This window comes from Sarcophilus harrisii, chromosome 3 (genome assembly GCF_902635505.1).
Source record: "Sarcophilus harrisii chromosome 3, mSarHar1.11, whole genome shotgun sequence".
Lineage (NCBI taxonomy): Eukaryota > Metazoa > Chordata > Mammalia > Dasyuromorphia > Dasyuridae > Sarcophilus > Sarcophilus harrisii.
In genome coordinates, this window is record NC_045428.1 from 214,253,850 (window position 1) to 214,266,999 (window position 13,150).

Genomic DNA, 13,150 nt, shown 5'->3' on the forward strand with positions numbered 1-13,150 from the left:
GAGAGTTAGAGGAAAAATGGGGAAAGGAAAAGTGATCTTGGCAAGAGAGTTTGGAAAAGGAAAAAAAAACAGAAATTATCTGGAGAAAACTCTTTAAAAATAGACTTGATGAAATGGAAAAAAGCATATAACCCCTTACAAAATAGAAATGAAAAAGAAAACATTTGGTTGAAAAACAGAATTTGTGAAGTGGAAAAAAATGCAATGAATAAAACACCTCATTTAAAAGTTCAATTGACCAAATGCAAAAGAAGATTAAAAAAGAAAGTTGAAGAAACATTTGCAATACTAATGTCTCATTCTCCACCCCCCCCCCAAAAAAAAGAGAGGTCGTGAAAATACATACATACATGAATAAATACACACACATACACATATAAAAGAGAACAAATGGAAAGTTGGAAGGATGAATAGATGAGGAGGACAATTTTGAATATAATGTGTGTAAGGGGTAAAGTATATGCCTTTGTAAAAGTGATATGATATAGAGATTTGTGATTTTATATATTATTCTCTTTTTTGTATGTGTGTGTATGTGAATGCTCTTATTTGATGTTTATCTTTTTTTAAAGACTTTTTTAAAAGAAAAAGAAAAATATACTGACCATGGCCAAAAGATAAATCATTTTGCAACCTACTAATGAGTTTCTTGAAATTTAGATAGGCAATCCTCAGGCAGTAGAAATACATTTCATCACCAGATCCACACTTGAAGTTCTTCCAGCTTGTTGGGTCTCTTCTGAAGTTAGGGATGGGACAGGAAAGTAAGCATCTCCTCCTTTGGGATTTCCCCTCTAATATAGCCTCTTTTTCTGAATAGTTTCCCACCCTCCTTTTTTTTCCTTTAGTAAGTTTCCTGCTCTGTTTCTGAGCTAGGATATTCTCCCCCTCTATGAAGCTAAATTGACTTTTTAAAAAACTTATTCCTAGATGCCCAAGGCAATATTTGACACACCCGATTCCAATTAAGAGCTCCAGGTATTTCAGAACATTTTAACACTTTTTAAAAAAAGGATCCACATTATATACTTCAACAACACTATATGTTAACCTGGCCATCCTCAGCAATGAGATGAACCAAATCAGTTCCAATAGAGCAGTAATGAACTGAACCAGCTACGCCCAGCAAAAGAACTCTGGGAGATGACTAAGAACCATTACATTGAATTCCCAATCCCTATATTTTTGCCCACCTGCATTTTTGATTTCCTTCACAGGCTAATTGTACAATATTTCAGAGTTCGATTCTTTTTGTACAGCAAAATAACGGTTTGGTCATGTATACTTATTTTGCATCTAATTTACATTTTAATATATTTAACATCTACTGGACATCCTACCATCTGGGGGAGGGAGTAAGGGGAAGGAGAGGAAAAACTGGAACAAGAGGTTTGGCAATTGTTAATGCTGTAAAGTTACCCCATACATATAACCTGTAAATAAAAGGATATTTTAAATAAAAAAGGATCCAGTGTACTTTTATACGCAATTAATATAACCTAAAACAAATTTAATTAAACATACAGCGTGCACATAAACATAAATAGATATCCTTTCAGATGGCTTTTGCCCAAATAAGTCCAAGCTATGAAACAAGTGCATATTCACCATTTCTACATCTATTGTATTAAATATAATGTAGAATTTTGCCAATGGTAAAAATTTCATAGTGCTTTAGGATGTAGGAAGCATTTTTTCTAACCAATCTTGAGAGGTAGGTCTCTGAAGTTTTAATATCAGTTTGTGGATGAAATAAACTGATGATCAGAGAGGTTGGGATTTATCTGAGGCTAGAGTTTTGACTAGACTCCAAATCTTTCCTTTATTTTAGAAAAGCATTTTTCCTCTTCTACCTCAATGCCCATTCTAGTCAACAGGTGTAAATAGTCAAAATCCAAGATTCCTCTCACTTTAGTGCCTTTTGAGATTCTATTTTTCCCATAGAGTAATATGAGATCTAATGCAAACTCCCAGGGCAGTCAACAGTTGGTAACTCTTTCAACCATTACTCATGGCCTACTGATAAATCTCATTATGGTAAATCTCTAAGCCACTGATTATCATTCCTAAGGCACAAGGGGTCCCACAACAGACTATTTTGGCTAATTCAACTGATTACCAATGAATGGTCTTAGCTGGAAACCTTCCTCCACTAGGACTGGATTTTTAAATAGTCTGAATCTCTAAATCGTTTATGAAGTAATGAACAATTTTCTAATAACTAGCACTCAGATTTGTCACCCCTTTTCTCTCCATGTCCTTATCCCTCTCACCCCTATTTCTTTTCTGTTCCTTCTTTTCTCCTTGAAACATTTTTTTTTTTGCATCATAGTCTTGAATAATAATGATCTTAAAAGTGTAGTAGACAATCCATAGGAAGCCTAGCAAATACTTCTTGGCTATTGATAGCAATATCTTGAAAATTTGAGGAATGATATATTTTTCAGACATTTAACTCTCTAGATTTATGTGAATTTAGAGGATTTTATGTGGTTTCAAAATAATGGTTTCTTTTGCCCTTAAAGTTGAATTTGAATGTGGTATACTACAAAGATGTGATAATGCAACTTAAACTAGAAACACCAAATTAGCATTAAGTAAATCTGGCTTGTCATATATAACCAATGATCACTACAAAAAGTGTTGTTCAGGTTGTAAAAGCCGAGTCTATTAAAGTACATTTCCATTTTTTAAAAATAAACTATAATAGTTAATATTGTATTGAATTAAATCACAATGGTCAAAAATCTTAAAAGGTTTCCAATCAAATGCCGAGATCTACCAAAATATTTCTCTACTTGCCAAATCAAATCTACCTAAGGACTGAACATATTGGATCCATGTCTTTTAAATAAAGGTATTAGGATACAAATTGTCAAGCATGTCACAGAATTTCCTTCTTTGGCCACAGCTCATCTGCTGAAAGGGTTTTAGAGCAATCCTGAATGGAAAAATGGGAACTAACTAAATGACTTCATAATATCCTTCCTGTTCCTATGATCTTTAGCCAGATTCTTGTCTCCCTCCTCACAGTTATTTTTATTACAGTGGAATATGTGAATTAAATAGGGAGTTTGGGAAGGGTAAGAATAGAAGGAATATGCTTTTATAAATGCCTATGATCTGCTTTCATCACTAAAAACTGGAATTTTAACACTGTGTGGGATGGCAGGCAATATAGATATGAATGCCCAACACATTTGGCACTACCTGTATGCTTCAAACTCCCCTTTAGGGTTCCTATCCATTCAACAGTTTCAACTTTGGAATAAAACAATTTCTAGTTAAGGTTCTGCAGACAAAATGACATCTTGTGTTTGTGAAGTTGTGGATGAAGAACTAAGAAAGAACATAAGTTCTCAAAGTATAATAAATCAAGTGATTTATTACTCAAAGATATGCAAACATATGCCTCCCCAGATCTGCAATATGGAAGTGTGACTTATACTTAATGTTGGACTTATGCATCCTCTTTCCTTTTCATGTTCTACTCTCACTGAAGACCCAAGAATTTTCCAACTGGAATATAGCTACCTACAACTGGAAAACAATTCTCCTTGTTATCAAGGATCCAGGGAATGTATATGAGGCAAAAGAAGTAGCTATTATCTTATTGAATGAACTTCCTACTTTACCACATAAAGTTGCACGATCTTGGATAAATTACTTTAATATCTAAGATTCAATTTTATAATCTATGAAGCAGAAGATCCATATAATTTATACCCCACAGCTTCAGTTCAAATTCATAGGACGATAAAATCAAGAGACCAAATGATCCAACCTATCATTTTATAGATAAAGAAACTGAAGCCCAGGAATGGCTTTTTTGGTGTCACACAGGTAGAAAGCATCAGAAGTAGGATTTAAACTTGTGTCCTCTGACTCCAGAAAAAGTTCTTTTCTTTCTGCCATGATTGTAATGAGAGCTGAATAAAATCTAAAGCACTTTTTAATCATAATGTCCTAAAACAACTGTAAAGTTGCTGTTATAAATAACAATAAGCATACATATTATATCCCGTTCCATTTTTAAAAAGCAAAGTTGATTTCATTTTAAATGGCTTTTTTGGTGTCACATAGGTAGAAAGCATCAGAAATAGGATTTAAGCCCTCCGACTCCAGAAAAAGTTCTTTTCTTTCTGCCATGATTGTAATGAGAGCTGAATAAAATGTAAAGCACTTTTTAATCATAATGTCCTAAAACAACTGTAAAGTTGCTGTTGTAAATAACAATAAGCATACATATTATATTCAGCTCCATTTTCAAAAAGCAAAGTTGATTTCACTATCAACTTTTGTTCACAGACCTCTGCATAATAGGTCTGTGCTTTTACTTAGGGAAAAAGAGGGTAATGCAAAGGGAACAAGCATCTACTCACTTATTTTATTATTTATTTATTTATTCATTCATTTTGTTTGTTTATACAGTACCTGTTATATGCCTACATTGTGTTAAGCATTTTTTCACTTGAATTTACAACAACTCTATGAGATAGGTGCTATTACTATTTCCTTTACGGAAACTAAAGCAAAAAGAGGTTAAGTGATTTACTTATTCAGAATCACGTTATCTTTTTTATTTCAGGAGACACCCACCTATAATTGTTTGTAAGAGGTGACATAATCCACTAGAAAGCATATTAATCTAGGATTTCTAAGATTTGAGTTCTAGTCTTAGATTTGATGCTTAACTAATTATGTGACCTCTCTCAAACAAATTGGTTAACTTTTTTGAGCTTCATTTTTGGTATCTGTAAGATGGATTTACACTTTTAAAAAAAATGAGGTTACTGTAAAGAAAACCCTTGGTTAATATTAAAACATTACAGAAATGAGAAGTAGTATAATAATAGACCAGCCGAGGTTTGATATGAACTTACCCCTGGATGAAACATCACAGAAGACAAGGTCAAGGGAACTTTGACAATTTGGCTCCAATATACACAGAGGCTTGATGTCAATATAATGAAAACCAGATAAATGAGATGGAATCTTCTGGTACCAGATGAAAATTTTCCTAAAGTCCTGGTTTTGAGAAAAGCAAGTAGATCGGATGACCAAATGACCCCATATATTTAAGACTGAGAAGTAGAAGGGCCACAGATCTCCATTAGAACAAACACTCTTTCTTCCCTTCAGAAAGATTATGCAGGCTCTGAACTTTCCCGACAACATGATATTCTTAAAATACATGTCTAGACAATTCAGTAGCAGTTCATCTTACTCGGGGATTTGAAACTTAACACTGAGAAAATGAAAATCTTTTTCTTCTTTTGACTGTCTGGAAAGGGAAAGTCAGAAATTGGCTTGGGACCCAGAAAAGACAGCTCTGCATCTTGTAAATAGTGCTGCTTCCTTTGGGATTGCCTCACACACTCAGATTTCTGCAGTCACGTATTTATAACAGTTTTGAGTACTTGTAAAAAGTCAGATGCCAACTAACAGCCACAGCAAATACTTGCTAAGTGCATGCTGTATTCACAGAAATCACTTCCTCTACCTGTACCTCTTGGTGGTGTCTTTCTAAGTACAGTAGTTCCTTTATCTATAGTAGTGATGAAGGAGTCAAAGGCAAGGAAATACAAATTACAATGATTCCAAACCTGGTGTCCAAGCTCCTCCCAGAAGTTGATGGATAGATTAGATAGGAAAAATAAGGTATCTATAATTCTGTTTTTCTTATCCTTTTCCCACCATAGATTCTAATGACAATCTACTAAAGTCTGTGCACCCTTCTCAGAAAACCAATTATATTGAAATACAATTTTCAATTAAAAATCATTCTGGGCTTTCTGGTTTAAAACTCCTGCAAAATCGAGCATTTCCATTAATTATTAAATCCTGAAAAGGTATCCATAGACTCGATCAGACAACCAAATAAATTTATGATATGCCAAAAATGTAAAAGGAAAGAGGAGGTGATGGGTCAGGTCAGATGAGAAGAAAGTCCCTTTAGTTTGAACAGAAGAGGATCAATATTTGTCCTCTGAAATAATTGTATTATGTCTTTTGGAGGACAGAATGGGCTTCATAGTGTCATGGCCAAATAGTCATAGAATTTTGTGAAAATGGGAATTCTAGACTCAATCTCCCAAAGAGACAGTAACTTACATGAAAGAAGAAAGTTTCATTACCTGTTGCTAATTGTTCAGTTAATTAAAGCATTGATCTAAGTTCAAGTGGCATATTCCTCTCTTGTAAAAATTCAAGACTACACCCCACCCAGCTTACAAACAGGATAAAAACCTATGATTCACTGTCTCTTCAAGCATCCACATGTGCAGCTTATGCTTGATATTTACATAACATCCAACTCAACCTCTTCTATTCTAGATATAATTGAGAAAAAATGATAGCGTTTACAGGTCAAAGCATGCAGGGTACTTGGAAGAAGTGTCAGGAGGAGCATATCTGTGAGAAGGCTTGCTGATGCAGTGGATCAGGGATACAGCTGACAGAATGGGTGGCCACACTTTAAAATGGAAAAGGCTACTAGAATAAAGCCAGATGGCTTGGTGGACAATTTGGTCTGGAATCTTGTGAGATAGCAGATACAGTATAAGAAGCTAAAACATGGCTGGTTCTTGTTACTGCAGCTTTGAGCTAAAACTTTCCTATTTTTATTTAACAGTTATCTATAACTGAAGCATCAAGTTTGACATTCCTTTAAAAATCATACTAACTAGCAGTCCCTGGCACTCCAAGAAAGAACAATCATTTATTATTTTTTTTAAAAAATCATCAAATTCATCAAAATCAATCAATTCATCAAAATCATCAAAGAGAATGAGGATGGATGTGCAAAATTCAAATGACATTAGAGAAGTCTCAAGACCTGGATATAAACTTGCCAGTTTTGAAACATAATAACAACTCATCTATTATCAGGACAGAGGCTTCACCTCTGTGTAACTACATTAATCAGCTATAATGTGAAAAAAAAATCTACATTACTTACCCAATTTTAAGGAGGACACATTTCTACCCCCTATAACATGTTAGATATTTGCAAACATGATGCTTCAAATATTGTTACCTTGCAACTATGATATTATTTGGTATGAGGTGAAATTATATTTAGCATTTCCTCTTCCTTCTTCAACTAAAGAATCTTGGTTATTAAAGAGTGGGGTTAAGACTGAAGCAATATCTCATTATAAAAATGTTTTCTTTTAAGGTGCTTCCTTTACTTGTTCCCTTAGGACACCCTAACAGAGAGACTTACTATAAGACTGTTTTACAACAATACTTCTGGCCACAAAGTACTATGGTCTTATTTTCTGTCCCTACATTTATTTGGCAGGAAATGAGACACCTTTATTTATAATTTAATTTGTTCTTGTTCTTTTACAATAGAATCAGTTGACTGGAAAAATGCAGAGCAGGAACATCATGCCATCAAGAGTGAAAAGAAATACAAGACTAAAGTACTTTTATGACAGAACTTATTTTTCCTCTTTTTCTTGCCCCCCTACCTTGGATAGAAAGAGGGGAAGCTTACTTTTTTCTGTTTTAAAGTAACTAAGTGTCCTAGTGAACAGTACTAAATTTGTAATCCTGTGTTCAAGTCTTGCCTTATAGATTCTAGTTGTGTGGTTCTGAGACAATCATTCAATCCGTAAGCTTGAGTTTTCTAATGGCACTTAATATTCCTAAATTGGGAGAAATAAATGAAGTAATATATGTAACTCATTTTGTCAGTCTCAAAGGTTTATATGAATGTTATCTATTAGTGGGGTCATAGTTATTTTATTTAAATCTAGACAAGGTTTTCTATCATGCCTGGGACTGCAAACTCTCCCTTTTCTGTAAAGAACTTTGGCTTACTGACCCTTGACTGGTCTTTGTGTATATTTGGGGATAGGAGGGAACTACAAGATAGCTTTTCAAAGCCATGCCAGGAGGCCATACTAAAATCTGATATAGCCCAATGTAGACACAGAACCTTTGTCTGGGTATACCCTGTCTGCATTCACTTGTCAGGGGTGTTATGTTCCACTTTCCAGGAATAGAAATTGAAGCAGTAACTGCTAAACTATTAAACAAGCTGACAAATGAAAGGATTTGATGCAAGTTCAGAATATTTTTAAAATGTTGTCTAAAGACAGCTTTGAGACCCTGAGAAAAACTGGGAGATAGCCAAGGTTTACTTATGCTACCTCCCATAATTTTTAGTAGTACCTCTCACCTTCAGCATCCTCCCCACCGCATTATCTCATTCTATTCTATCCTCACCACCACTAGACATGAAGGTCTAATGGCCCATTTTAATGCCTGTGTAGCGCTACATAAGACTTTGTCTATGACTTCTCAGAAATCCAAAGTTAAAAATCCTGTATTCTGTTTTATATCTAGGTTCTGTGCTCTAGATAGCAATAGGCTGGAAGTTCCAGTGACCACTTACTTACAGTCCTAATATCAATACTGAATAATAAGAATCTTTGACCTGTTTTATTTCTTCCTTGGGCTGGTTTCCCTTTTCTCAGGCAGCTTGGTAGCCCCATATTTTTAGGCTCTCTACTCACCATATGGGTATTAGGCTTAATGTGAATATCTTATTGATTTGGCCTGTTCTTAGAAAGTCAGAATTCTAGGGTTTAATCAATCTATTTGGCTCAGCCTCCCCAGTAGCAGGGATTATAAAAGTGTACAACCATGCCCTATTTATCAATCTATCAATCATTAAATGGCAAACCACTTCAGCATCTTTGCCAAGAAAACCGCAAATGAAGTCACAAAGAATCTGTCATGACTAAAAAAAGTGATTGAATATATGAATATATGAACATATGAATATATGAATATATGAACATATGAATATATGAATATATGAATATACACCTTATATGTCAGACGCTACTATGGATGATACACAGAAAAAAATGAAACATTCCCTACCCTCACAAAGCTTTCATTTAACTTTGAAGAAATAACATGTATACAAAGAACTCAATATAAAATAGCCAAAAAAGAGGTTTCTTCTACTGACTCCATTTCTATCTCTCTCTGGATTTTGCCGTCATACTTCAGCTATCTTTTTATCCTATTCTTTTATTCCTGTTATTATTCTCACCCTGAAACATACAACTATTCTTTAAGGTCCTTTTCCCATTGTTGAGTTTATCCCAGAACCTTCATTTTGGGGGGCAGAGCCAAGATGGCGGAGAAGGCACACGCCACTTTCTAAGCTCTTCTCTTACCCTCTTTATCAATATTATATCGAGCCTCAAAAATAGTCTTGACTGCTACAATTCGTAAAGATAAGAAGTATAACAACTCACCAGCTGAAGAAAATCTGCAGTCTCGCCAAAAAAGGTTTGTTCTGGGGATAGGGGGGAGATCAGCGTAGACTGGGAGAGAAATTAGGTTCCAAGGAGAGCCTCAAACCGAAAGTGAAAGCACAGATCTCAGCACAAGCTCGCAACCCCAACCCGCAGTACAGGGCTTTTCCTTGGGGTAGTTGCGAACCTACACGGCAGGAGGGCACAGCCCAGGTTAGCCTCTAATCAGCGCAGTGTGGGGATCGGCTTGGGGCCATAGAGCTTGCGCAGGGCCGATTTGTCTGGCAGAGACGATGGGGCAGAGATGTTGGAGCAGAGACTGCCAGGAAGAATCCCGGTAGAATCGGAGGTTTACAGTCAGCTGCTAATACCCACAGCCCCACAAGAGGCTTTGGACTGGGGCAGTGACACTTTCACCCCTTAGTCTCTAGCCCCGGGCAATCGCTAAGGCACACAGCCCAAATGGGCACTTTGATAGCTCGGCCAGTGCTGAATCCACCTCCTGTTGGGGGAAGGAAAACTCACTCAGAGCACTCCCATACCTCGGAGCTGGAAACCGGTTTACATCTCTCCTGTTCTGCAGAGGAAGCTGGTAACCCCTTGCCTAGGAGGCATACCCTAAAGGCTTTAAAACATGAATAAAAAGATGAAAAGAAAATCAACAGCTTCTATGCAGAAAAGAGCAGCTCAGCAAACCTGAAGAGACAGCAAAAGCAAACATGCACCAGACTGTCCTCTTTACATGATGCTTCTAAGAAGAGACCATTAAAAGTCTCAAAGAGAGTTAAAGAAGATAAATGGGGAAAGGAAAGAGAAGCCTTGAAGAGAGCAACAACTTCCTGAAATACAAATTGAAAAGTAAAAAATCTCAGGAAAGTAAGAATTGTGAATTGGAAAAAATAAAAATTCACTAGAAAGTAGGATTTGTGAACTGAAAAGACAAAGAACTTACAAGAAAGTAGGATCTGTGAATTGAAAAAGACAATAAATAAAAAAAAAATTAGTGAAATGGAAAAAATTCCACAGAACAAAACAATACATTTAAAAACCAATTGACAAATACAAGAAAGAAGTAAAAAGCTAATGAAGAAAATAATTTTAAAATTAGAACTGAACAATAGAAACTAATGATTCATTGAGACAGCAAGAATCAGTCAAGCAAAACAAAAAATGAAAACTGGAAAAACCATGAATTATCTACTTGCAAAATGACAGACTTTAAAATAGATTCAGGAGAGATAATCTGAGGATTATTGATTTCTGAAAACTATGATGAAAAAAAAAGAGCCTAGATAAAATTTTATAAGAAATCATCAAAGAGAACTGCCCAGATGTAATAGAATCAGAAGGTAAAATAGGCATTGAAAGAATTCATCGAGCACCTTCTGAAAGAAACCCTAAAATAAAAACCCCAAGGAATATTGTGGCCAAATTTCAGAACTACCAGATTAAGGAAAAAATTTTACAAGCAGCCAAAAAAAAAAAAAAAAAAAAACAATTTAAATACCGAAGTGCAAATAAGGATCACCCAAGATCTGACTGCCCACATTAAAGGATCAAAGGGCCTGGACCTGATATTCCAAAAGGCAAAAGAACTTGGATGCACTAAGAATAAACTACCCAGCTAAGCTGAGCATTTTCTTCCAGGGAAGAAGATGGACATTTAATGAAACAAGTGAATTCCATTTGTTTCTAAGGAAAACCAGAACTAAACAAAAATTTGATCTCCAACCATAGAACCTAAGAGATGCAGAAAAGGTAAAAGAACTCTTGAGAATTGTATTTCGTTGTGGATATACAAAAGAATACATGTAAATTTGATTGTACTGATATAACATACAAAAGGGAAGTAGATATGGAAAAGGGATGATGGCAGAATAAGGTGGGAAGGAGGAATAAAAAGAGGGAAACCACAACCCACGAAGAGGCAAAGGAAACTTATCATATCTGAGGGAATTTAGAGAGGGGGAGGAACATTGTGTGGATCTTACTCTCATCAGAGTTGGCTCAAAGAAAAATAATTGACATTTGTTTTAGAGAAAATTCTTCTCATTAAAAAGGGGAGAGGAAAAGGAAAAGAAAAGAGGATAAGGGAGAAGGGAAAAGATTCCAAAGGGGGGAGAGGATTCAAGAGGGTAAGGCATTATACAAGTGGGGTACATAAGTTCGAAAAGGGAAAGAGGTTTGGGGGAGGCAAGAAAAGTAAAGCATAATCTGGGTTATTAGGATGGCAGGAAATACAGATTTAGTAATTCTAACCGTAAATGTGAATGGGATGAACTCCCATAAAGAGGAGACAGATAGCAGACTGGATCAAAAGTCAGAACCCTACAATATGTTGATTACCAGAAACATATCTGAAGCAGGGAGATACATACAGAGTAAAGGTAAAAGGTGGGAGTAAAATCTATTATGCTTTAGGTGAAGTCAAAAAAGCCAGGGTAGCCATCCTTATCTCAAATCAAGCAAAAGCAAAATTTGATCTAATTAAAAGAGATAAGGAAGGAAACTACATCTTGCTAAAGGGCAGCATAAACAACAAGCAATATCAATATTAAAAATATATGCACCAAATGGTATGGCATCCAACTTCCTAAAGGAGAGGTTAAGAGAGTTGCTAAGAAAAATAGACAAAAACTGTAATAGTGGAGATCCAACCTTGCACTCTCAGAATTAGACAAACCAAACCACAAAACAAATAAGAAAGAAATTAAAGAAGTAAAGAGAATATTAGAAAAATTAGGTATGTTAGATCTTTGGAAAATTGAATGAGATAGAAAGGAATATATTTCTTCTCAGCAGTTCATGGAACCTGTTCAAAAATTGACCATATATTAGGACATAAAGACCTCAAAATTAAATGCAAGAAAGCAGAAATTGTAAATGCTTTCTTTTCAGATCATGATGCAATAACAACTACATTCAACAAAAAGTTAGGGGTAAATAGACCAAAAAGTAATTGGAAATTAAACAATCTCATCTTAAAGAATGATTGGGTGAAGCAGCAAATTATAGATACAATTAATAATTTCACTCAAATAATGACAATGATGAGACGCCATACCAAAATTTGGGATGCATCCAAAGCGGTAATAAGAGGGAATTTACATCCTTAGAGGCTTACTTGAATAAAACAGAGAAAGAAAAGATTAATGAATTGGGCTTGCAACTAAAAAAACTTTAAAAAGACCAAATTAAAAACCCCCAATCAAATACTAAATTTGAAATTCTAAAATTAAAAGGAGAAATTAAAAATATTGAAAGTAAAAAAACTATTGAACTAATTAATAAAACTAAGAGTTGGTTCTATGAAAAGCCAATAAAATAGATAAGCTTTTGGTAAATCTGATTAGAAAAGGAGGGAGGAAAATGAAATTAGTTATCTTAAAAATGAAAGGGAGAAATTCACCAATGAAGAGGAAATTAGAGAAATAATAAGGGAGTTATTTTGCTCAACTTTATGCCAATAAATTTGATAACCTAAGGAAATGGATGACTACCTCAAAAATATAGACTTCCAGACTAAAGAGGAGGAAGAAATTGTTGAATAGTCCCTTTCAGAAAAAGAATATAACAGGCAATTAAACAACTCCCTAAGAAAAATCCCAAGACCAGATGGATTTACGGAATTTTACCAAACATTTAAAGAACAATTGGCCCAATGCTATATAAATTATTTGATAAAATAGGGAATGAAGGAGTCCTACCAAATCCTTCTAATGACACAGACATGGTACTGATACCTAAACCAGGTAGGTGGAAAACAGAGAAAGAAAATTATAGACCAATCTCCCTAATAATTGATGCTAAAATCTTAAATAAGATATTAGCAAAAAGACTACAGAAAATCATCTCCAGGATAATAC